This window comes from Antedon bifida, chromosome 10 (assembly GCF_963402885.1).
Source record: "Antedon bifida chromosome 10, ecAntBifi1.1, whole genome shotgun sequence".
NCBI classification, from domain to species: Eukaryota; Metazoa; Echinodermata; class Crinoidea; order Comatulida; family Antedonidae; genus Antedon; species Antedon bifida.
This window is the reverse complement of record NC_136235.1, coordinates 11,466,899-11,488,950: the sequence shown is the minus strand read 5'-3', so window position 1 is coordinate 11,488,950 and position 22,052 is coordinate 11,466,899. Positions and strand designations below refer to the sequence as shown.

The 22,052-nt window shown below is 38.3% G+C and overlaps 31 non-coding genes across 31 annotated transcripts; all 31 read left to right on the top strand.

Moving 5' to 3' along the window:
- The first annotated feature begins 9,240 nt into the window (after positions 1 to 9,240).
- Positions 9,241 to 9,312, top strand: Trnad-guc (transfer RNA aspartic acid (anticodon GUC)). Its single transcript has one exon. It is a non-coding gene; the product is annotated as a tRNA-Asp (tRNA).
- An 84-nt stretch (positions 9,313 to 9,396) lies between these two features.
- On the top strand, positions 9,397 to 9,468 carry Trnad-guc (transfer RNA aspartic acid (anticodon GUC)). Its single transcript has one exon. It is a non-coding gene; the product is annotated as a tRNA-Asp (tRNA).
- Positions 9,469 to 9,556: 88 nt separating this feature from the next.
- On the top strand, positions 9,557 to 9,628 carry Trnad-guc (transfer RNA aspartic acid (anticodon GUC)). Its single transcript has one exon. It is a non-coding gene; the product is annotated as a tRNA-Asp (tRNA).
- Positions 9,629 to 9,710: 82 nt separating this feature from the next.
- Trnad-guc (transfer RNA aspartic acid (anticodon GUC)) lies at positions 9,711 to 9,782 on the top strand. Its single transcript has one exon. It is a non-coding gene; the product is annotated as a tRNA-Asp (tRNA).
- Positions 9,783 to 9,872: 90 nt separating this feature from the next.
- Positions 9,873 to 9,944, top strand: Trnad-guc (transfer RNA aspartic acid (anticodon GUC)). Its single transcript has one exon. It is a non-coding gene; the product is annotated as a tRNA-Asp (tRNA).
- Positions 9,945 to 10,025: 81 nt separating this feature from the next.
- On the top strand, positions 10,026 to 10,097 carry Trnad-guc (transfer RNA aspartic acid (anticodon GUC)). Its single transcript has one exon. It is a non-coding gene; the product is annotated as a tRNA-Asp (tRNA).
- A 666-nt stretch (positions 10,098 to 10,763) lies between these two features.
- Trnad-guc (transfer RNA aspartic acid (anticodon GUC)) lies at positions 10,764 to 10,835 on the top strand. The gene has a single exon. It is a non-coding gene; the product is annotated as a tRNA-Asp (tRNA).
- Positions 10,836 to 11,244: 409 nt separating this feature from the next.
- On the top strand, positions 11,245 to 11,316 carry Trnad-guc (transfer RNA aspartic acid (anticodon GUC)). Its single transcript has one exon. It is a non-coding gene; the product is annotated as a tRNA-Asp (tRNA).
- An 88-nt stretch (positions 11,317 to 11,404) lies between these two features.
- On the top strand, positions 11,405 to 11,476 carry Trnad-guc (transfer RNA aspartic acid (anticodon GUC)). Its single transcript has one exon. It is a non-coding gene; the product is annotated as a tRNA-Asp (tRNA).
- An 82-nt stretch (positions 11,477 to 11,558) lies between these two features.
- On the top strand, positions 11,559 to 11,630 carry Trnad-guc (transfer RNA aspartic acid (anticodon GUC)). The gene has a single exon. It is a non-coding gene; the product is annotated as a tRNA-Asp (tRNA).
- Positions 11,631 to 12,039: 409 nt separating this feature from the next.
- On the top strand, positions 12,040 to 12,111 carry Trnad-guc (transfer RNA aspartic acid (anticodon GUC)). The gene has a single exon. It is a non-coding gene; the product is annotated as a tRNA-Asp (tRNA).
- Positions 12,112 to 12,993: 882 nt separating this feature from the next.
- Trnad-guc (transfer RNA aspartic acid (anticodon GUC)) lies at positions 12,994 to 13,065 on the top strand. Its single transcript has one exon. It is a non-coding gene; the product is annotated as a tRNA-Asp (tRNA).
- An 89-nt stretch (positions 13,066 to 13,154) lies between these two features.
- Trnad-guc (transfer RNA aspartic acid (anticodon GUC)) lies at positions 13,155 to 13,227 on the top strand. The gene has a single exon. It is a non-coding gene; the product is annotated as a tRNA-Asp (tRNA).
- A 250-nt stretch (positions 13,228 to 13,477) lies between these two features.
- On the top strand, positions 13,478 to 13,549 carry Trnad-guc (transfer RNA aspartic acid (anticodon GUC)). Its single transcript has one exon. It is a non-coding gene; the product is annotated as a tRNA-Asp (tRNA).
- Positions 13,550 to 13,631: 82 nt separating this feature from the next.
- Positions 13,632 to 13,703, top strand: Trnad-guc (transfer RNA aspartic acid (anticodon GUC)). Its single transcript has one exon. It is a non-coding gene; the product is annotated as a tRNA-Asp (tRNA).
- Positions 13,704 to 14,112: 409 nt separating this feature from the next.
- Positions 14,113 to 14,184, top strand: Trnad-guc (transfer RNA aspartic acid (anticodon GUC)). The gene has a single exon. It is a non-coding gene; the product is annotated as a tRNA-Asp (tRNA).
- Positions 14,185 to 14,272: 88 nt separating this feature from the next.
- Trnad-guc (transfer RNA aspartic acid (anticodon GUC)) lies at positions 14,273 to 14,344 on the top strand. The gene has a single exon. It is a non-coding gene; the product is annotated as a tRNA-Asp (tRNA).
- An 82-nt stretch (positions 14,345 to 14,426) lies between these two features.
- On the top strand, positions 14,427 to 14,498 carry Trnad-guc (transfer RNA aspartic acid (anticodon GUC)). Its single transcript has one exon. It is a non-coding gene; the product is annotated as a tRNA-Asp (tRNA).
- A 409-nt stretch (positions 14,499 to 14,907) lies between these two features.
- Positions 14,908 to 14,979, top strand: Trnad-guc (transfer RNA aspartic acid (anticodon GUC)). The gene has a single exon. It is a non-coding gene; the product is annotated as a tRNA-Asp (tRNA).
- Positions 14,980 to 16,025: 1,046 nt separating this feature from the next.
- Trnad-guc (transfer RNA aspartic acid (anticodon GUC)) lies at positions 16,026 to 16,097 on the top strand. The gene has a single exon. It is a non-coding gene; the product is annotated as a tRNA-Asp (tRNA).
- A 90-nt stretch (positions 16,098 to 16,187) lies between these two features.
- On the top strand, positions 16,188 to 16,259 carry Trnad-guc (transfer RNA aspartic acid (anticodon GUC)). Its single transcript has one exon. It is a non-coding gene; the product is annotated as a tRNA-Asp (tRNA).
- Positions 16,260 to 16,811: 552 nt separating this feature from the next.
- Trnad-guc (transfer RNA aspartic acid (anticodon GUC)) lies at positions 16,812 to 16,883 on the top strand. The gene has a single exon. It is a non-coding gene; the product is annotated as a tRNA-Asp (tRNA).
- A 412-nt stretch (positions 16,884 to 17,295) lies between these two features.
- On the top strand, positions 17,296 to 17,367 carry Trnad-guc (transfer RNA aspartic acid (anticodon GUC)). The gene has a single exon. It is a non-coding gene; the product is annotated as a tRNA-Asp (tRNA).
- A 564-nt stretch (positions 17,368 to 17,931) lies between these two features.
- Positions 17,932 to 18,003, top strand: Trnad-guc (transfer RNA aspartic acid (anticodon GUC)). The gene has a single exon. It is a non-coding gene; the product is annotated as a tRNA-Asp (tRNA).
- A 410-nt stretch (positions 18,004 to 18,413) lies between these two features.
- Positions 18,414 to 18,485, top strand: Trnad-guc (transfer RNA aspartic acid (anticodon GUC)). Its single transcript has one exon. It is a non-coding gene; the product is annotated as a tRNA-Asp (tRNA).
- A 564-nt stretch (positions 18,486 to 19,049) lies between these two features.
- Trnad-guc (transfer RNA aspartic acid (anticodon GUC)) lies at positions 19,050 to 19,121 on the top strand. Its single transcript has one exon. It is a non-coding gene; the product is annotated as a tRNA-Asp (tRNA).
- A 410-nt stretch (positions 19,122 to 19,531) lies between these two features.
- Positions 19,532 to 19,603, top strand: Trnad-guc (transfer RNA aspartic acid (anticodon GUC)). The gene has a single exon. It is a non-coding gene; the product is annotated as a tRNA-Asp (tRNA).
- Positions 19,604 to 19,847: 244 nt separating this feature from the next.
- On the top strand, positions 19,848 to 19,919 carry Trnad-guc (transfer RNA aspartic acid (anticodon GUC)). The gene has a single exon. It is a non-coding gene; the product is annotated as a tRNA-Asp (tRNA).
- Positions 19,920 to 20,331: 412 nt separating this feature from the next.
- Trnad-guc (transfer RNA aspartic acid (anticodon GUC)) lies at positions 20,332 to 20,403 on the top strand. The gene has a single exon. It is a non-coding gene; the product is annotated as a tRNA-Asp (tRNA).
- Positions 20,404 to 21,289: 886 nt separating this feature from the next.
- Positions 21,290 to 21,361, top strand: Trnad-guc (transfer RNA aspartic acid (anticodon GUC)). The gene has a single exon. It is a non-coding gene; the product is annotated as a tRNA-Asp (tRNA).
- A 564-nt stretch (positions 21,362 to 21,925) lies between these two features.
- On the top strand, positions 21,926 to 21,997 carry Trnad-guc (transfer RNA aspartic acid (anticodon GUC)). The gene has a single exon. It is a non-coding gene; the product is annotated as a tRNA-Asp (tRNA).
- Positions 21,998 to 22,052: the final 55 nt, after the last annotated feature.

The window sequence follows — 22,052 nt, the reverse complement described above, 5'->3', positions numbered from 1 at the left end:
TAGTGATCTGGAGGTCGTGGGTTCGAGTCCCACACGAGAACTACTTATAAATTTTTTCGCAAGTATTCTCAAATGTACTTAGTATAAAGTACAAATTACGTCAGAGTAGGGCAAAACAACTAATTACTCAACTCCCTGACGCAAAACTACAATTACAATCCTGTTCATAATGCTAATTAAATATAAAGTATTTTAAAAAGAAAAAAACAAGCAGTTATAGGTACCTGTACAGTATCCAAATGTGAAGGTGTCTGAGTATGTGTTTACAAAATAAAGCACCTGGGACTTGGTGCTGGCACCAGAGTGCCATAAACGAAACCTAGTTATAGCATAAGAGATATTATAGTGAACATATCTCTATGGTTATAGGTACATGTATGCGAATGTGAAGGTGTCTCATTGTGTTTACAAAATAAAGTACCATAACAGCTGGATAAGCGTAACATGACACCAGATAACAATTTTAATTGGGGGGAGGGGGATAAAGTAGCATGATTGTATAGAATTCTCATAAATCCTTTCTGGCAAAGGTAACTGTGCTGTCTTAAAGGACCAGTCCCCTGTACATTTTCTGGGTCAACTCCGGCCTCCAAAGTCTCACTATATTCAGATAAACAGCCATTAAATAACTATGGGGAAACTTAATAATACTACCTATAAGTTGATCAAGACCAACTTCCAAGAAGGATCATATTATTATGATTTATTTAATAATTTCCGTTGAAAGTTGTCCGAATTAATTCATCTAGCCTAGGTACCGTAGTTTAGTATCACTATGAAAGGAGCTTGTAATGTATGTGATAGTAGTGTGTGTGGGTTTAAAATCTGTGCTAACCATGATGGGTCAGTAGTCCATGTTAACAGATACCCTGGTAAAAAGCAAGAATTCGAAAAAGGAAATCCCATATCTTTATAAACAAATTCTTGTGCATTTCCCTCTAGGTCTGAACTGTATGAGTAACCAACCTGGTAAAATAAATGACTCATTTAAATATCATTTATAGTTATTTCTACAGGCTGTACTATCACAGTATCAGTAACTAATAAAAATTCTATTTTAAAAACGACCCTGTTTGCTCCTGGTGTCCACAATTCTTTCGACAACCAATGATATTCTTATTCAAATTTACTCTTTCAGTTACAGAAAAATTATCCATTAATATCACTGGATACATTTTTACTTTACTGTATTCAGAATTGTATTATTTCTGGGGCCTGCTGTGAGGGCCCCTTAGTCCGGGGCCCTGCTGTGACTCGTGAGGGCCCCTTAGTCCGGGGCCCTGCTCTGAGGCTGCTTAGTCCAGGGCCCTGCTCTGAGGCCACCTTAGTCCGGGGCCCCTGGGTTTAGCCAGTAAGCACTCATAGCCATTATGCCAGTCCTGAATATTGTGCTTTCTATGTCTGTGCAAACATTGAATAATGATCAGAAAGTGAAACCAAATAGTACTGTTTATAATAAAACAAAACATCAACAAGGAAGATGACAAAAATAATATTTTACTGTTTTTCAGTATCATAGCATATTTAAGCCTCCCATCACCAACTATACAAACAATCATCTCATTTTAAAGACCAAAAAAGTTATCGCAATAGGACCATATAGTATTTATTTTTACATTAAATATACTTTGTGACCTTTAAATTAGATCTAAAAAATGTAGGGCATGGGGCTTTAATATATACTATAAACAGAACATGTAGTCATTAAAAATATGCCATGGTTAGCTTTCCAGCACTGGAACGCAACTTCCTCTTGTTTCAGAATCAAACATACATTAACGCTTAGACGATCCGGCCTTGCGGCCTTCATCCTAAAAAAAACATCCCTTTAGGCAACTGTGAGTAAAGACTGTGATGAGTAATATGGTGAGTATTAAAAGTGAGTTTTGTTTTTTAAATTGTGTTTAATTGATCGAGAATCGAACCTACAAAACCAATAGATCCCTAGCCGCAGTACGCAGAAAAAACAGTGTTAAACTTTGTACATAGTTTATAAAAATGTGCATGTATGAGCGATTTTTAATTGACCAATCAATTGCATTCATTCTGCCAGATAAACAGCATTACAAATGTAGTGCCTATGTAAAATAGAAAATGTATTTAGCCATTATAGGCTCTAGGCCTTTTTTACGAAACGAAAGACATCTTTGATCGATGCTGTTCAGGAAAGCGTAACGAACAGAAATAACATAGCATGACGAGCATATTTTTTCAGATTACAGTACGCCATGTGTGCTCAATTTTAGCTATTTTAATTTTTTAAGAATTTATCGAGGGTCTGTTCGAATGCGGTTTTTTGAGAGAGTGTGATATTAGTCGGGAGGCTGTTCCAATCGTTCAATGTCCTGGGCAGAAAACTGTACTTGTGACATTGTGTGTGACAGAAGATTGCGGTATATTTATCCAAGTTCGTGTTCCGTTGTTGACTTGAGGGTTTTTTGACATATGATTGGAATCTCATTATTAATAGCTTGTTTTATAATAACATTCATTAATCTTTTCTTTTTCCTACATTCATGGGTGTGACACTTGATGTTCTTCTTGTAGGTCAGCCTGGGGCCCGGCCTAAATCTGGGCTCGCACTGGCCGATCGCCAAGTCGCCATGGGCGAAAACGTTTCCAGATTGGCGAAAAATAAAACGGCTACTTTAGCCATTTTGGCTATGACATATGATAAAATAGATAATAAAATAATAATTTTGGCGAAAGCATAAAGTCCAACTAAAAGGTCCATTTGTCGATCTTCAGGCATTTATTTTGTTCGTTATCATGTTGTTTACTTCAAGCTCCATTTTCGTCAACTTGTTTCGTTGTACCAGGCGTCTCTTTGTTATTTCAATATGATGAAGATAGCAGAGGTAGACTGCACAGAGAGACAGACATTACACGACACATGGATGATGGAGTCTACCCAAACTATCACGTGTTGCGCTGCACAAGCGAACGACGACTCGACAGCCGACGGTCGGCTATTTACCGGGATTGTCTATTTTTCGATAAGGGTGTTCTTTTCAGATTAAAAAGAAACATAGTATCTTCAATGAATGATCTTATCGAAATCAATATTTATGCGTTATGCATTTTAGGCTCCAATAATGTAGTTTCATATTTTACCCTTAATAAAGTTTCCTTGTGCGTGCAGTGCGTCAGTAGAGTAAACAAAACAACAATCGGGAAATGGTAGAGTCTAACGGGGATTTAGCTAAACACACACGTGCATTTATTGCGGACTATATAAACAGCAAGGCCGGCCGCCGGCTTCTGTGTTGTTGGGTAATAAATAATCGAGCCGGGATGGTATAAATTTCTCTCCCGACAGAAACGCCTTTTCCCTGTGCTTTGGTCTATATTATCTGCACGTTCAACAACGATACGAGTGTTCGTTTGCTAGAAATATTTTTAGCATATAGGCCTACGACGTACCGTCGTACATAAGCCTAGGCTTGCGCTACTGCACTTTCGCACCTCTTGAGCATACCCAATTTAAAAACATTCACCCGCTGCGCGGCGGTGACGGTGGGTGACCGTGAAAGTCTTAGGACACGATTTTCGCGTGGTATAGTACGGAAGCCACCAGCCAAGCGTAAAAAACAAAAATAACATACGTTCAGGGGATTTCAGAAAACTGTAAAATGTTTCTTATTAAATTGATAACTGCATGAATGCTGTATGATTAAAAACAATTTGAACAATTGTTTTGATCATATAAAATACAACAATTATTTTTTTAAATCAAATATACAGTGATTTAGGCATGGCTCTCTTTCCCCAAATGCCTTACAAAAACGTTCAGGGAACAGTGTATAGACCTATTGACATAGATAAATTAACTAAAACGTTTTTACCATTATATTTCAACAATTTTTAATTTTGGCTAATGACCGATTCATTTGGCTAAATAAAAAAATTGAACTTTAGCCATTTTGGCTATAGATAAACTGATTTGACTTAAAAAAATATTTTGACTTTCGCCAAATGGCTAAACAAAATGAAATGTTAGTGCTACTCCAGTAAATCTTCAATCAACACTGTGACATTTTGTGTCTTTTTTACCGTTGGATTTTATTAGGCGATCAACAGAATTTTAGCCTTAGAATTAGGCCTATTAGTAGGCTATAGGCCTATATAGTATTTAGGCCTAGCTATAGAAGGTTAAAGAGATGGGCCTAGCCTACTTAGAATAGGCCTAGGCCCCTAATAAATAGGCCTAGGCTAGAGTTAGAGATGGTTTATAGAGTAGTGTAGGCCTACTGGCCTAGGCCTAGAGCCTAGCTAGGCCTAGTACTTAGTAGTAGTGTAGGCCTATATAGGCCTAGGCCAGGCCAGGGCCTAGGTCTAGAAGGGAATTATCGGAATTATGATATTCTAGGCATACTTTGATATTTGATTAACAACAATGTAGTTTACCTTATACACGCAACAAAAAAAGTAACTAGGTTAGTAAATGACATCCTTTTGTCGCCATCCAATGAACCTCATCTTCCTTTCTTATCTCTCCTCTCTCTCTCTCCCCCCAATCTCAATTGCGAAGTGTTGCCAGCGATAAAATTTAAATTTATATGCCGTAGAGCCTGTCTCAAATAATGCCAGATTGGGAAAAATAATGCCAAATCCCCAAAATGTGGCCGTAATTTAAAGCTCAGGTACAGGCATGAATTTTAAATATAATATCTGGATAATTGTACATAAATCAAATATTTGTAACAGAATTCAAGACGAAAAAAACATGAATTTCCCTTAATATGGTCAAATACAAAATTTGGCAAAATTCTGCCATAAAAACCAGAAAGACTTTTTTTCAGTAGTTAGGTAGTTTCACCTAATGTAATTTAACATGTCTGGTGACTCCCTAGAAGGTGAAAAAAGATGGTGGATATACGGTGGATAATTTTTGCTATAGCATGAAAATAAGAATCTGAAGTTGAATAAAAATACCAGAAATGTAAAATGCAAGTTATATTACCTATGTTTAGTCATCTAATAAAATTTTTTACCATACCGTTTATTTGTCATAGCTTTTTAAAATGCCTCTCTATTTACAATATTTGTGTACAAAAGAATAGAGATTTTACTGTGTAATTTGAACTATCCCCCCACTGATAAGAAAGTGCTTATTTTCAACAAGCTTGTGTAACACAAATAAAATCCCAAAAATTATGAAACATAGGGGAAACTATAGATCGATAATTATTGGAATGTATGATCAATTGAATAGACATTTTTTGCCCGCACCTGGCCTTTAAAAACGTCTGTAAAACCCCAACTGACACAAAGGTGCGAAAATGGTAATTGCAATTAATGTCACCAAACACCACCAGCCCACCCAATTTCAAAACCTGCTACAGCCACGGAAATTTTGAATTTTTTAGCTGAAATATGTTTGGAAATATCATATAAATATATTAATGTCTGAAGACCTCAGTCCCACCATGGTTAGAAAATTGGGTAAAATAGAGATGCCCGATGGCTGGAAATGGCACTTAATTCAAATGAAATAAATATATTTATTAGTACCTCCAGGATCTGCCCACCATGTTCCGAAAATGGCACTTATAATTTAAAATAGGAAATAAAAATGTATGTGTCTCCAGGACTTCAGCCCCACCATGGTTGGGGCTAAGGTAAGACAATTTGGAAAAATAGAGCTGCTCGATGGCCGGAAATAAGGGTCTCTAGGACCTCGGCCCACCATGTCACTGGGGCTGAGGTAAGAACATTTGAAACAAGGCCATACATGGCTGCAGTCGCGTGCTAAACTTAGTGTTTACCGACCAACCGACCGACATAGTGAGCTGTAGAGTAAAAATATGGCTGCTACGATGCAAATGGAACTGAATTTGAAATATGGAAAACAAATTCTCTAGGAGAAAATGTTGTTGGTTATCCGCACTTATTTGCACGCAAAATTACGCGCGCACGCGTGTTTAAAATTTTAAAATGCGAACAATCAAATCAAAGTGACTAGTGACTAATCTAGTAACTATCGTTTGGATTCTCTCAGATATACTAGCTTGGGTTCGAATCTGTATGCATTTTTAAAAATAAAATAAAATGTTTTTCTTTTATTTTGAAAGAAAGATATTTAGAGAGTCAAGTTAATTTAGGATAATAAATGTAAAAGATTAACAACATCAAATTCAACAGTGTGGCGTGTTGACCGCCGCGAATGACTAACATTATTTAATGTCAGAAAAAAAGGAATTATAACTCTACGTGTTTAGAAAAGAATTTATATCTCCTCGTTGGTATGTCGGCGTTGTTATGCAAATGAGTTTGTGCAGGTGTACCACACTGTTAAATTTTGATTTTTGTGCTAAACATAACATTTACAACATCAAAAATCGGGTGGCGAAAGCCACAGAAAAATAAAAGATGTTATCGTGTGCTCTTCCCGCCTCAGCACTAAGGCCAATTGAAGCCAAATGTGCTCCTTCATTTTTTAGTATTCTTGGGCGGACTTCTTTTCCAGATGGACTTCTTTTCGAGATTACTCTCAAACTAAATAAGGGGATCTGCTAGGTTCCTGCCCGGAGAAAATGTTTTTTTTACAAGATTTGAATAATCTTCTAATGTAAAGATCAACAACATTCAACAGTGTGGCGTGTTGACCGCAATGACTAACAATACCATCTTCCCCACTACACCTGCACCAACTCATTTGCATAATAACGCACGGCATACCAACTGTTCAATATTTGTATAGGGGTAGCAATCAATGGGTTGGTTGGATGGCCAGGCTTTTTCAGGCTGCTATTGTTCATCATTTAATCCATTGTATCAGTTGTTTTGATTTCTCATTATCAATTATTCACTTAATTCAATATCATTTATTCATGCTGAAACACAGTAAAATGTAGCATTGTGAAAATTATTTATTACAATAATGCATATGTATTTCAATAAATAGAGAGAATACACTAGCCAGGCCAGGCATCGGCATCTTTACACATTTCTATTTTTTTTGTTCCTAATTTTCTGACGTAACTTAGGTGCTCTTAAAATTGAGGGCGGCAAACATAAAATTTACGAGATCGGAAAGAGGCGGGTAGCCAAAAAAAAAATGATGGTGTGCTCCCTTGCCTCTAGCACGGTAAGGCTCTCTCACAGCCTTGGGGGTACCACACATCAGATGCTTTGATGTTATTGCCTCATGATGTGTGGTGGAAAGGGGGACGTTTAAATCTGTGAACCCCAAACACAGAAGCTCGCATAGTTTTAACTCTTTTCCACCGACCGGCATGGGGTTTGAACCCACGATAATCGTGTTCCACGACGCTCTACCGACTGAGCTATCCGGCCCTCTGGTTTATAGAAAGGTTAAAACTAGTTTCGTTTCCTCAAAAGTACGTCATGAATATGCAAATTTATGACGTAACGATTGGAATGATGTAATATGAAGCGCGTATAAGACTATACTATTGTCACCTTTCATTACTCGTGTACATTGTGGCATAACGGGTAGTGCTCTATCGTTTGGATTTGATTCTCCCAGCTTTACTAGCTGGGGTTCGAACCTCTACGGATTTTTAAAAAAAATATATATAAAATGTTTTTTGTTTATTTTGAAAGAGAGATATTAAGAGAGTCAAGTTAATTTATGATAAATTTAAAAGATTAACAACACCAAATTTCAACAGTGTGGCGTGTTGACCGCCGCGAATGACTAACAATTTAATGTCAGAAAAAAAGGAATTATAACTCTCTTCGTTACGTGTTTAGAAAAGAATTTATATCTCCTCGTTGGTATGTCGGCGTTTGTTATGCAAATGAGTTTGTGCAGGTGTAGTGGGAAAGATGGTATTGTTAGTCATTCGTGGTCAACACGCCACACTGTTAAATTTTGATTTTTGTGCTAAACATAACATTTACAACATCAAAAATCGGGTGGCGAAAGCCACAGAAAAATAAAAGATGTTATCGTGTGCTCTTCCCGCCTCAGCACTAAGGCCAATTGAAGCCAAATGTGCTCCTTCATTTTTTAGTATTCTTGGGCGGGTTTCTTTTCCAGATGGACTTCTTTTCGAGATTACTCTCAAACTAAATAAGGGGATCTGCTAGGTTCCTGCCCGGAGAAATTGTTTTTTTTACAAGATTTGAATAATCTTCTAATGTAAAGATCAACAACATTCAACAGTGTGGCGTGTTGACCGCAATGACTAACAATACCATCTTCCCCACTACACCTGCACCAACTCATTTGCATAATAACGCACGGCATACCAACTGTTCAATATTTGTATAGGGGTAGCAATCAATGGGTTGGTTGGATGGCCAGGCTTTTTCAGGCTGCTATTGTTTATCATTTAATTCATTGTATCAGTTGTTTTGATTTCTCAATATCATTTATTCATGCTCAAACACAGTAAAATGTAGTACATGGTTTGAAATCCTTTTCGTTTGTTCAAAGTTTAAAATTCACAACAAATTGTGAACATTATTTATTACAATAATGCATACGTATTTCAATAAATAGAGAGAATACACTAGCCAGGCCAGGCATCGGCATCTTTAGACATTTCTATTTTTTTTGTTCCTAATTTTCTGACATAACTTAGGTGCTCTTAAAATTGAGGGCGGCAAACATAAAGTTTACGAGATCGGAAAGAGGCGGGTAGCCAAAAAAAAAATGATGGTGTGCTCCCTTGCCTCTAGCACGGTAAGGCTCTCTCACAGCCTTGGGGGTACCACACATCAGATGCTTTGATGTTATTGCCTCATGATGTGTGGTGGAAAGGGGGACGTTTAAATCTGTGAACCCCAAACACAGACGCTCGCATAGCTTTAACTCTTTTCCACCGACCGGCATGGGGTTTGAACCCACGATAATCGTGTTCCACGACGCTCTACCGACTGAGCTATCCGGCCCTCTGCTTTATAGCAAGATTAAAACTAGATTCGTTTCCTAAAAATTACGTCATGAATATGCAAATTTATGACGTAACGATTAGAATGACGTAATATGAAGCGCGTATAAGACTATACTATTGTCACCTTTCATTACTCGTGTACATTGTTGCATAGCGGATAGTGCTCTAGTAACTATCGTTTAGATTCTCTCAGCTCTACTAGCTGGGGTTCGAATCTCTACGGATTTTTTTTTATAAATAAATATATAATGTTTCTTTTGTATTTTGAGTTAAGTTAATCAAGGAAGAGTTAAATTACAATTTTTGCTATTATATTAGAGATATAAGAATATTTACAAAAAAATGTTAAAATACTAAATATTCATCAACTGATTCCTTGGTAGTATAGTGGTGAGTATCTCCGCCTGTCACGCGGAAGACCGGGGTTCAATTCCGCGCCAGGGAAAGTTTACTTATATTTTTTGTCTGCTACCATATTCGAGAGATATATTTTAAAAAAAGTTAAATTTCTAATAGTACATCAACCGATTCCTTGGTAGTATAGTGGTGAGTACCTCCGCCTGTCACGCGGAAAACCGGGGTTCAATTCCCCGCCAGGGAGAGTTTACTTTTATATTTTTTGCTACCGTATTCGAGATATAAGAATATTAACAAGAAAATGTTAAAATACTAAAAGTGCATCAACCGATTCCTTGGTAGTGTAGTGGTGAGTATCTCCGCCTGTCACGCGGAAGACCGGGGTTCAATTCCCCGCCAGGGAGAGTATATCTTTTGCTACCGTATTCGAGAGATATAAGAATATTATCAAAAAAATGTTTAAATACTATGATTGCATCAACCGATTCCTTGGTAGTATAGTGGTGAGTATCTCCGCCTGTCACGCGGAAGACCGGGGTTCAATTCCCCGCCAGGGAGAGTTTACTTTTACATTTTTTGCTACCGTGTTCGAGAGATATAAGAATATTAACAAGAAAATGTTAAAATACTACAAGTGCAGCAACCGATTCCTTGGTAGTATAGTGGTGAGTATCTCCGCCTGTCACGCGGAAGACCGGGGTTCAATTCCGCGCCAGGGAAAGTTTACTTATATTTTTGTCTGCTACCATATTCGAGAGATATATTAAAAAAAACTAAAATTCTAATAGTACATCAACCGATTCCTTGGTAGTATAGTGGTGAGTATCTCCGCCTGTCACGCGGAAGACCGGGGTTCAATTCCCCGCCAGGGAGAGTTTACTTTTACATTTTTTGCTACCGTGTTCGAGAGATATAAGAATATTAACAAAAAAATGTTAAAATACTACAGGTGCAGCAACCGATTCCTTGGTAGTATAGTGGGAGAGTATATTTTTTGCTACCGTATTCGAGAGATATAAGAATATTATCAAGAAAATGTTAAAATACTACGAGTGCATTAACCGATTCCTTGGTAGTATAGTGGTGAGTATCTCCGCCTGTCACGCGAAAAACCGGTGTTCAATTCCCCGCCATGTTGAGTTTACTTTTATATTTTTTGCTACCGTATTCGAGATATAAGAATATTTACAAGAAAATTTAAAAATACTAAAAGTGCATCAACCGATTCCTTGGTAGTATAGTGGTGAGTATCTCAGCGTGTCACGCGGAAGACTGGGGTTCAATTCCCCGCCAGGGAGAGTTTACTTATATTTTTTTGCTACCGTATTCAAGATATAAGAATATTTACAAGAAAATGTTAAAATACTAAAAGTGCATCAACCAATTCCTTGGTAGTATAGTGGTGAGTATCTCCGCCTGTCACGCGGAAGACCGGGGTTCATTTCCCCGACAGAGAGAGTACATTTCTTGCTACCGTATTCGAGAGATATAAGAATATTATCAAGAAAATGTTAAAATACTATGATTTCATCAACCGATTCCTTGGTAGTATAGTGGTGAGTATCTCCGCCTGTCACGCGGAAGACCGGGGTTCAATTCCCCGCCAGGGAGAGTTTACTTTTACATTTTTCGCTATCGTATTCGAGATATAAGAATATTTACAAGAAAATGTTAAAATACTAAAAGTGCATCAACCGATTCCTTGGTAGTATAGTGGTGAGTATCTCCGCCTGTCACGCGGAAGACCGGGGTTCAATTCCCCGCCAGAGTGAGTATACTTTTATTATTTTTGCTACCGTAATCGAGAGATATAAGAATATTTACAAGAAAATGTTAAAATACTAAAAGTGCATCAACCGATTCCTTGGTAGTATAGTGGTGAGTATCTCAGCGTGTCACGCGGAAGACAGGGGTTCAATTCCCCGCCAGGGAGAGTTTACTTATATTTTTTTGCTACCGTATTCAAGATATAAGAATATTTACAAGAAAATGTTAAAATACTAAAAGTGCATCAACCGATTCCTTGGTAGTATAGTGGTGAGTATCTCCGCCTGTCACGCGGAAGACCGGGGTTCAATTCCCCGCCAGGGAGAGTTTACTTTTACATTTTTTGCTATCGTATTCGAGATATAAGAATATTAACAAGAAACTGTTAAAATACTACAGGTGCAGCAACCGATTCCTTGGTAGTATAGTGGTGAGTATCTCCGCCTGTCACGCGGAAAACCGGGGTTCAATTCCCCGCCAGGGAGAGTATATTTTTTGCTACCGTATTCGAGAGATATAAGAATATTATCAAGAAAATGTTAAAATACTATGATTTCATCAACCGATTCCTTGGTAGTATAGTGGTGAGTATCTCCGCCTGTCACGCGGAAGACCGGGGTTAAATTCCCCGCCAGGGAGAGTTTACTTTTACATTTTTTGCTATCGTATTCGAGATATAAGAATATTTACAAGAAAATGTTAAAATACTAAAAGTGCATCAACCGATTCCTTGGTAGTATAGTGGTGAGTATCTCCGCCTGTCACGCGGAAGACCGGGGTTCAATTCCCCGCCAGAGTGAGTATACTTTTATTATTTTTGCTACCGTAATCGAGAGATATAAGAATATTTACAAGAAAATGTTAAAATACTAAAAGTGCATCAACCGATTCCTTGGTAGTATAGTGGTGAGTATCTCAGCGTGTCACGCGGAAGACAGGGGTTCAATTCCCCGCCAGGGAGAGTTTACTTATATTTTTTTGCTACCGTATTCAAGATATAAGAATATTTACAAGAAAATGTTAAAATACTAAAAGTGCATCAACCGATTCCTTGGTAGTATATTGGTGAGTATCTCCGCCTGTCACGCGGAAGACCGGGGTTCAATTCCCCGCCAGGGAGAGTTTACTTTTACATTTTTTGCTATCGTATTCGAGATATAAGAATATTTACAAGAAAATGTTAAAATACTAAAAGTGCATCAACCGATTCCTTGGTAGTATAGTAGTGAGTATCTCCGCCTGTCACGCGGAAGACCGGGGCTCAATTCCCCGCCAGAGTGAGTTTACTTTTATTATTTTTGCTATCGTAATCGAGAGATATAAGAATATTATCAAGAAAATGTTAAAATACTATGATTGCATTAACCGATTCCTTGGTAGTATAGTGGTGAGTATCTCCGCCTGTCGCGCGGAAGACCGGGTTTCGATTCTCCGCCATTTTGTGTTTACTTTTATGTTTTTTGCTATCGTATTCGAGATATAAGAATATTTACAAGAAAATGTTAAAATACTAAAAGTGAATCAACCGATTCCTTTGTAGTATAGTGGTGAGTATCTCCGCCTGTCACGCGGAAGACCGGGGTTCATTTCCCCGACAGGGAGAGTACATTTCTTGCTACCGTATTCGAGAGATATAAGAATATTTACAAGAAAATGTTAAAATACTAAAAGTGCATCAACCGATTCCTTGGTAGTATAGTGGTGAGTATCTCCGCCTGTCACGCGGAAGACCGGGGTTCAATTCCCCGCCAGAGTGAGTTTACTTTTATTATTTTTGCTACCGTAATCGAGAGATATAAGAATATTTACATGAAAATGTTAAAATACTAAAAGTGCATCTACCGATTCCTTGGTAGTATAGTGGTGTGTATCTCAGCGTGTCACGCGGAAGACCGGGGTTCAATTCCCCGCCAGGGAGAGTTTACTTATATTTTTTTGCTACCGTAGTCAAGATATACGAATATCAAGAAAATGTTAAAATACTAAAAGTGCATCAACCGATTCCTTGGTAGTATAGTGGTGAGTATCTCCGCCTGTCACGCGGAAGACCGGGGTTCAATTCCCCGCCAGGGAGAGTTTACTTTTACATTTTTGCTACCGTGTTCGAGAGATATAAGAATATTAACAAAAAAATGTTAAAATACTACAGGTGCAGCAACCGATTCCTTGGTAGTATAGTGGGAGAGTATCTCCGCCTGTCACGCGGAAGACCGGGGTTCAATTCCCCGCCAGGGAGAGTTTACTTTTACATTTTTCGCTATCGTATTCGAGATATAAGAATATTTACAAGAAAATGTTAAAATACTAAAAGTGCATCAACCGATTCCTTGGTAGTATAGTGGTGAGTATCTCCGCCTGTCACGCGGAAGACCGGGGTTCAATTCACCGCCAGAGTGAGTTTACTTTTATTATTTTTGCTACCGTAATCGAGAGATATAAGAATATTAACAAGAAAATGTTAAAATACTACAGGTGCAGCAACCGATTCCTTGGTAGTATAGTGGTGAGTATCTCCGCCTGTCACGCGGAAAACCGGGGTTCAATTCCCCGTCAGGGAGAGTATATTTTTTGCTACCGTATTCGAGAGATATAAGAATATTATCAAGAAAATGTTAAAATACTATGATTTCATCAACCGATTCCTTGGTAGTATAGTGGTGAGTATCTCCGCCTGTCACGCGGAAGACCGGGGTTAAATTCCCCGCCAGGGAGAGTTTACTTTTACATTTTTTGCTATCGTATTCGAGATATAAGAATATTTACAAGAAAATGTTAAAATACTAAAAGTGCATCAACCGATTCCTTGGTAGTATAGTGGTGAGTATCTCCGCCTGTCACGCGGAAGACCGGGGTTCAATTCCCCGCCAGAGTGAGTATACTTTTATTATTTTTGCTACCGTAATCGAGAGATATAAGAATATTTACAAGAAAATGTTAAAATACTAAAAGTGCATCAACCGATTCCTTGGTAGTATAGTGGTGAGTATCTCAGCGTGTCACGCGGAAGACAGGGGTTCAATTCCCCGCCAGGGAGAGTTTACTTATATTTTTTTGCTACCGTATTCAAGATATAAGAATATTTACAAGAAAATGTTAAAATACTAAAAGTGCATCAACCGATTCCTTGGTAGTATAGTGGTGAGTATCTCCGCCTGTCACGCGGAAGACCGGGGTTCAATTCCCCGCCAGGGAGAGTTTACTTTTACATTTTTTGCTATCGTATTCGAGATATAAGAATATTAACAAGAAAATGTTAAAATACTACAGGTGCAGCAACCGATTCCTTGGTAGTATAGTGGTGAGTATCTCCGCCTGTCACGCGGAAAACCGGGGTTCAATTCCCCGCCAGGGAGAGTATATTTTTTGCTACCGTATTCGAGAGATATAAGAATATTATCAAGAAAATGTTAAAATACTATGATTTCATCAACCGATTCCTTGGTAGTATAGTGGTGAGTATCTCCGCCTGTCACGCGGAAGACCGGGGTTAAATTCCCCGCCAGGGAGAGTTTACTTTTACATTTTTTGCTATCGTATTCGAGATATAAGAATATTTACAAGAAAATGTTAAAATACTAAAAGTGCATCAACCGATTCCTTGGTAGTATAGTGGTGAGTATCTCCGCCTGTCACGCGGAAGACCGGTGTTCAATTCCCCGCCAGAGTGAGTATACTTTTATTATTTTTGCTACCGTAATCGAGAGATATAAGAATATTTACAAGAAAATGTTAAAATACTAAAAGTGCATCAACCGATTCCTTGGTAGTATAGTGGTGAGTATCTCAGCGTGTCACGCGGAAGACAGGGGTTCAATTCCCCGCCAGGGAGAGTTTACTTATATTTTTTTGCTACCGTATTCAAGATATAAGAATATTTACAAGAAAATGTTAAAATACTAAAAGTGCATCAACCGATTCCTTGGTAGTATAGTGGTGAGTATCTCCGCCTGTCACGCGGAAGACCGGGGTTCAATTCCCCGCCAGGGAGAGTTTACTTTTACATTTTTTGCTATCGTATTCGAGATATAAGAATATTTACAAGAAAATGTTAAAATACTAAAAGTGCATCAACCGATTCCTTGGTAGTATAGTAGTGAGTATCTCCGCCTGTCACGCGGAAGACCGGGGCTCAATTCCCCGCCAGAGTGAGTTTACTTTTATTATTTTTGCTATCGTAATCGAGAGATATAAGAATATTATCAAGAAAATGTTAAAATACTATGATTGCATTAACCGATTCCTTGGTAGTATAGTGGTGAGTATCTCCGCCTGTCGCGCGGAAGACCGGGTTTCGATTCTCCGCCATTTTGTGTTTACTTTTATGTTTTTTGCTATCGTATTCGAGATATAAGAATATTTACAAGAAAATGTTAAAATACTAAAAGTGAATCAACCGATTCCTTTGTAGTATAGTGGTGAGTATCTCCGCCTGTCACGCGGAAGACCGGGGTTCATTTCCCCGACAGGGAGAGTACATTTCTTGCTACCGTATTCGAGAGATATAAGAATATTTACAAGAAAATGTTAAAATACTAAAAGTGCATCAACCGATTCCTTGGTAGTATAGTGGTGAGTATCTCCGCCTGTCACGCGGAAGACCGGGGTTCAATTCCCCGCCAGAGTGAGTTTACTTTTATTATTTTTGCTACCGTAATCGAGAGATATAAGAATATTATCAAGAAAATGTTAAAATACTATGATTGCATTAACCGATTCCTTGGTAGTATAGTGGTGAGTATCTCCGCCTGTCACGCGGAAGACCGGGTTTCGATTCCCCGCCATTTTGTTTTTACTTTTATATTTTTTGCTATCGTATTCGAGATATAAGAATATTTACAAGAAAATGTTAAAATACTAAAAGTGCATCAACCGATTCCTTGGTAGTATAGTGGTGAGTATCTCCGCCTGTCACGCGGAAGACCGGGGTTCATCCCCGCCAGAGTGAGTTTACTTTTATTATTTTTGCTACCGTAATCGAGAGATATAAGAATATTTACAAGAAAATGTTAAAATACTAAAAGTGCATCAACCGATTCCTAGGTAGTATAGTGGTGAGTATCTCCGCCTGTCACGCGGAAGACCGGGGTTCAATTCCCCGCCAGGGAGAGTTTACTTTTACATTTTTTGCTACCGTGTTCGAGAGATATAAGAATATTAACAAGAAAATGTTAAAATACTACAGGTGCAGCAACCGATTCCTTGGTAGTATAGTGGTGAGTATCTCCGCCTGTCACGCGGAAGACCGGGGTTCAATTCCCCGCCAGGGAGAGTATATTTTTTGCTACCGTATTCGAGAGATATAAGAATATTATCAAGAAAATGTTAAAATACTACGAGTGCATTAACCGATTCCTTGGTAGTAATAGTGGTGAGTATCTCCGCCTGTCACGCGAAAAACCGGGGTTCAATTCCCCGCCATTTTGTGTTTACTTTTATTATTTTTGGTATCGAGAGATATAAGAATATTAGCAAGAAAATGTTAAAATACTATGATTGCATTAACCGATTCCTTGTTAGTATAGTGGTGAGTATCTCCACCTGTCACGCGGAACACCGGGGTTCAATTCCCCGCCAGGGAGAGTTTACTTATATTTTTTTGCTACCGTATTCAAGATATAAGAATATTTACAAGAAAATGTTAAAATACTAAAAGTGCATCAACCAATTCCTTGGTAGTATAGTGGTGAGTATCTCCGCCTGTCACGCGGAAGACCGGGGTTCATTTCCCCGACAGGGAGAGTACATTTCTTGCTACCGTATTCGAGAGATATAAGAATATTATCAAGAAAATGTTAAAATACTATGATTTCATCAACCGATTCCTTGGTAGTATAGTGGTGAGTATCTCCGCCTGTCACGCGGAAGACCGGGGTTCAATTCCCCGCCAGGGAGAGTTTACTTTTACATTTTTTGCTATCGTATTCGAGATATAAGAATATTTACAAGAAAATGTTAAAATACTAAAAGTGCATCAACCGATTCCTTGGTAGTATTTAGTGGTGAGTATCTCCGCCTGTCACGCGGAAGACCGGGGTTCAATTCCCCGCCAGAGTGAGTTTACTTTTATTATTTTTGGTACCGTAATCGAGAGATATAAGAATATTATCAAGAAAATGTTAAAATACTATGATTGCATTAACCGATTCCTTGGTAGTATAGTGGTGAGTATCTCCACCTGTCACGCGGAAGACCGGGGTTCAATTCCGCGCCATTTTGTGTTTACTTTTATATTTTTTGCTATCGTATTCGAGATATAACAATATTTCAAAGAAAATGTTAAAATACTAAAAGTGCATCAACCGATTCCTTGGTAGTATAGTGGTGAGTATCTCCGCCTGTCACGCGGAAGACCGGGGTTCAATTCCCCGCCAGGGAGAGTTTACTTTTATATTTTTTGCTATTATATTAGAGATATAAGAATATTTACAAGTAAAAGGTTAAAATACTAAAAGTGCATGCACCAACCGATTCCTTGGTAGTATAGTGGTGAGTATCTCCGCCTGTCACGCGGAAGACCGGGTTTCGATTCCCCGCCATTTTGTGTTTACTTTTATTATTTTTGGTATCGAGAGATATAAGAATATTAGCAAGAAAATGTTAAAATACTATGATTGCATTAACCGATTCCTTGGTAGTATAGTGGTGAGTATCTCCACCTGTCACGCGGAAGACCGGGGTTCAATTCCGCGCCATTTTGTGTTTACTTTTATATTTTTTGCTATCGTATTCGAGATATAAGAATATTTACAAGTAAAAGGTTAAAATACTAAAAGTGCATCAACCGATTCCTTGGTAGTATAATGGCGAGTATCTCCGCCTGTCACGCGAAAGACCGGGGTTCAATTCCCCGCCAGTTGAAGTACATTTTTTGCTACCGTATTCGAGAGATATAAGAATATTATGAAGAAAATGTTAAAATACTATGATTTCATCAACCGATTCCTTGGTAGTATAGTGGTGAGTATCTCCGCCTGTCACGCGGAAGACCGGGCTTCAATTCCCCGCCAGGGAGAGTTTACTTTTACATTTTTTGCTATCGTATTCGAGATATAAGAATATTTACAAGAAAATGTTAAAATACTAAAAGTGCATCAACCGATTCCTTGGTAGTATAGTGGTGAGTATCTCCGCCTGTCACGCGGAAGACCGGGGTTCAATTCCCCGCTAGAGTGAGTTTACTTTTATTATTTTTGGTACCGTAATCGAGAGATATAAGAATATTTGCAAGAAAATGTAAAAATACTATGATTGCATTAACCGATTCCTTGGTAGTATAGTGGTGAGTATCTGCACCTGTCACGCGGAAGACCGGGGTTCAATTCCGCGCCATTTTGTGTTTACTTTTATATTTTTTGCTATCGTATTCGAGATATAACAATATTTCAAAGAAAATGTTAAAATACTAAAAGTGCATCAACCGATTCCTTGGTAGTATAGTGGTGAGTATCTCCGCCTGTCACGCGGAAGACCAGGGTTCAATTCCCCGCCAGGGAGAGTTTACTTTTATATTTTTTGCTATTATATTAGAGATATAAGAATATTTACAAGTAAAAGGTTAAAATACTAAAAGTGCATGCACCAACCGATTCCTTGGTAGTATAGTGGTGAGTATCTCCGCCTGTCACGCGGAAGACCGGGTTTCGATTCCCCGCCATTTTGTGTTTACTTTTATTATTTTTGGTATCGAGAGATATAAGAATATTAGCAAGAAAATGTTAAAATACTATGATTGCATTAACCGATTCCTTGGTAGTATAGTGGTGAGTATCTCCACCTGTCACGCGGAAGACCGGGGTTCAATTCCGCGCCATTTTGTGTTTACTTTTATATTTTTTGCTATCGTATTCGAGATATAAGAATATTTACAAGTAAAAGGTTAAAATACTAAAAGTGCATCAACCGATTCCTTGGTAGTATAATGGCGAGTATCTCCGCCTGTCACGCGAAAGACCGGGGTTCAATTCCCCGCCAGTTGAAGTACATTTTTTGCTACCGTATTCGAGAGATATAAGAATATTATGAAGAAAATGTTAAAATACTATGATTTCATCAACCGATTCCTTGGTAGTATAGTGGTGAGTATCTCCGCCTGTCACGCGGAAGACCGGGCTTCAATTCCCCGCCAGGGAGAGTTTACTTTTACATTTTTTGCTATCGTATTCGAGATATAAGAATATTTACAAGAAAATGTTAAAATACTAAAAGTGCATCAACCGATTCCTTGGTAGTATAGTGGTGAGTATCTCCGCCTGTCACGCGGAAGACCGGGGTTCAATTCCCCGCCAGAGTGAGTTTACTTTTATTATTTTTGGTACCGTAATCGAGAGATATAAGAATATTTGCAAGAAAATGTAAAAATACTATGATTGCATTAACCGATTCCTTGGTAGTATAGTGGTGAGTATCTGCACCTGTCACGCGGAAGACCGGGGTTCAATTCCGCGCCATTTTGTGTTTACTTTTATATTTTTTGCTATCGTATTCGAGATATAACAATATTTCAAAGAAAATGTTAAAATACTAAAAGTGCATCAACCGATTCCTTGGTAGTATAGTGGTGAGTATCTCCGCCTGTCACGCGGAAGACCAGGGTTCAATTCCCCGCCAGGGAGAGTTTACTTTTACATTTTTTGCTACCGTGTTCAAGAGATATAAGAATATTAACAAGAAAATGTTAAAATACTACGGATGCAGCCACCGATTCCTTGGTAGTATAGTGGTGAGTATCTCCGCCTGTCACGCGGAAGACCGGGGTTCATTTCCCCGACAGGGAGAGTACATTTCTTGCTACCGTATTCGAGAGATATAAGAATTTTATCAAGAAAATGTTAAAATACTATGATTTCATCAACCGATTCCTTGGTAGTATAGTGGTGAGTATCTCCGCCTGTCACGCGGAAGACCGGGGTTCAATTCCCCGCCAGGGAGAGTTTACTTTTACATTTTTTGCTATCGTATTCGAGATATAAGAATATTTACAAGAAAATGTTAAAATACTAAAAGTGCATCAACCGATTCCTTGGTAGTATTTAGTGGTGAGTATCTCCGCCTGTCACGCGGAAGACCGGGATTCAATTCCCCGCCAGAGTGAGTTTACTTTTATTATTTTTGGTACCGTAATCGAGAGATATAAGAATATTATCAAGAAAATGTTAAAATACTATGATTGCATTAACCGATTCCTTGGTAGTATAGTGGTGAGTATCTCCACCTGTCACGCGGAAGACCGGGGTTCAATTCCGCGCCATTTTGTGTTTACTTTTATATTTTTTGCTATCGTATTCGAGATATAACAATATTTCAAAGAAAATGTTAAAATACTAAAAGTGCATCAACCGATTCCTTGGTAGTATAGTGGTGAGTATCTCCGCCTGTCACGCGGAAGACCGGGGTTCAATTCCCCGCCAAGGAGAGTTGACTTTTATATTTTTTGCTATTATATTAGAGATATAAGAATATTTACAAGTAAAAGGTTAAAATACTAAAAGTGCATGCACCAACCGATTCCTTGGTAGTATAGTGGTGAGTATCTCCGCCTGTCACGCGGAAGACCGGGTTTCGATTCCCCGCCATTTTGTGTTTACTTTTATTATTTTTGGTATCGAGAGATATAAGAATATTAGCAAGAAAATGTTAAAATACTATGATTGCATTAACCGATTCCTTGGTAGTATAGTGGTGAGTATCTCCACCTGTCACGCGGAAGACCGGGGTTCAATTCCGCGCCATTTTGTGTTTACTTTTATATTTTTTGCTATCGTATTCGAGATATAAGAATATTTACAAGTAAAAGGTTAAAATACTAAAAGTGCATCAACCGATTCCTTGGTAGTATAATGGCGAGTATCTCCGCCTGTCACGCGAAAGACCGGGGTTCAATTCCCCGCCAGTTGAAGTACATTTTTTGCTACCGTATTCGAGAGATATAAGAATATTATGAAGAAAATGTTAAAATACTATGATTTCATCAACCGATTCCTTGGTAGTATAGTGGTGAGTATCTCCGCCTGTCACGCGGAAGACCGGGGTTCAATTCCCCGCCAGAGTGAGTTTACTTTTATTATTTTTGGTACCGTAATCGAGAGATATAAGAATATTATCAAGAAAATGTTAAAATACTATGATTGCATTAACCGATTCCTTGGTAGTATAGTGGTGAGTATCTCCACCTGTCACGCGGAAGACCGGGGTTCAATTCCGCGCCATTTTGTGTTTACTTTTATATTTTTTGCTATCGTATTCGAGATATAACAATATTTCAAAGAAAATGTTAAAATACTAAAAGTGCATCAACCGATTCCTTGGTAGTATAGTGGTGAGTATCTCCGCCTGTCACGCGGAAGACCGGGATTCAATTCCCCGCCAGGGAGAGTTTACTTTTATATTTTTTGCTATTATATTAGAGATATAAGAATATTTACAAGTAAAAGGTTAAAATACTAAAAGTGCATGCACCAACCGATTCCTTGGTAGTATAGTGGTGAGTATCTCCGCCTGTCACGCGGAAGACCGGGTTTCGATTCCCCGCCATTTTGTGTTTACTTTTATTATTTTTGGTATCGAGAGATATAAGAATATTAGCAAGAAAATGTTAAAATACTATGATTGCATTAACCGATTCCTTGGTAGTATAGTGGTGAGTATCTCCACCTGTCACGCGGAAGACCGGGGTTCAATTCCGCGCCATTTTGTGTTTACTTTTATATTTTTTGCTATCGTATTCGAGATATAAGAATATTTACAAGTAAAAGGTTAAAATACTAAAAGTGCATCAACCGATTCCTTGGTAGTATAATGGCGAGTATCTCCGCCTGTCACGCGAAAGACCGGGGTTCAATTCCCCGCCAGTTGAAGTACATTTTTTGCTACCGTATTCGAGAGATATAAGAATATTATGAAGAAAATGTTAAAATACTATGATTTCATCAACCGATTCCTTGGTAGTATAGTGGTGAGTATCTCCGCCTGTCACGCGGAAGACCGGGCTTCAATTCCCCGCCAGGGAGAGTTTACTTTTACATTTTTTGCTATCGTATTCGAGATATAAGAATATTTACAAGA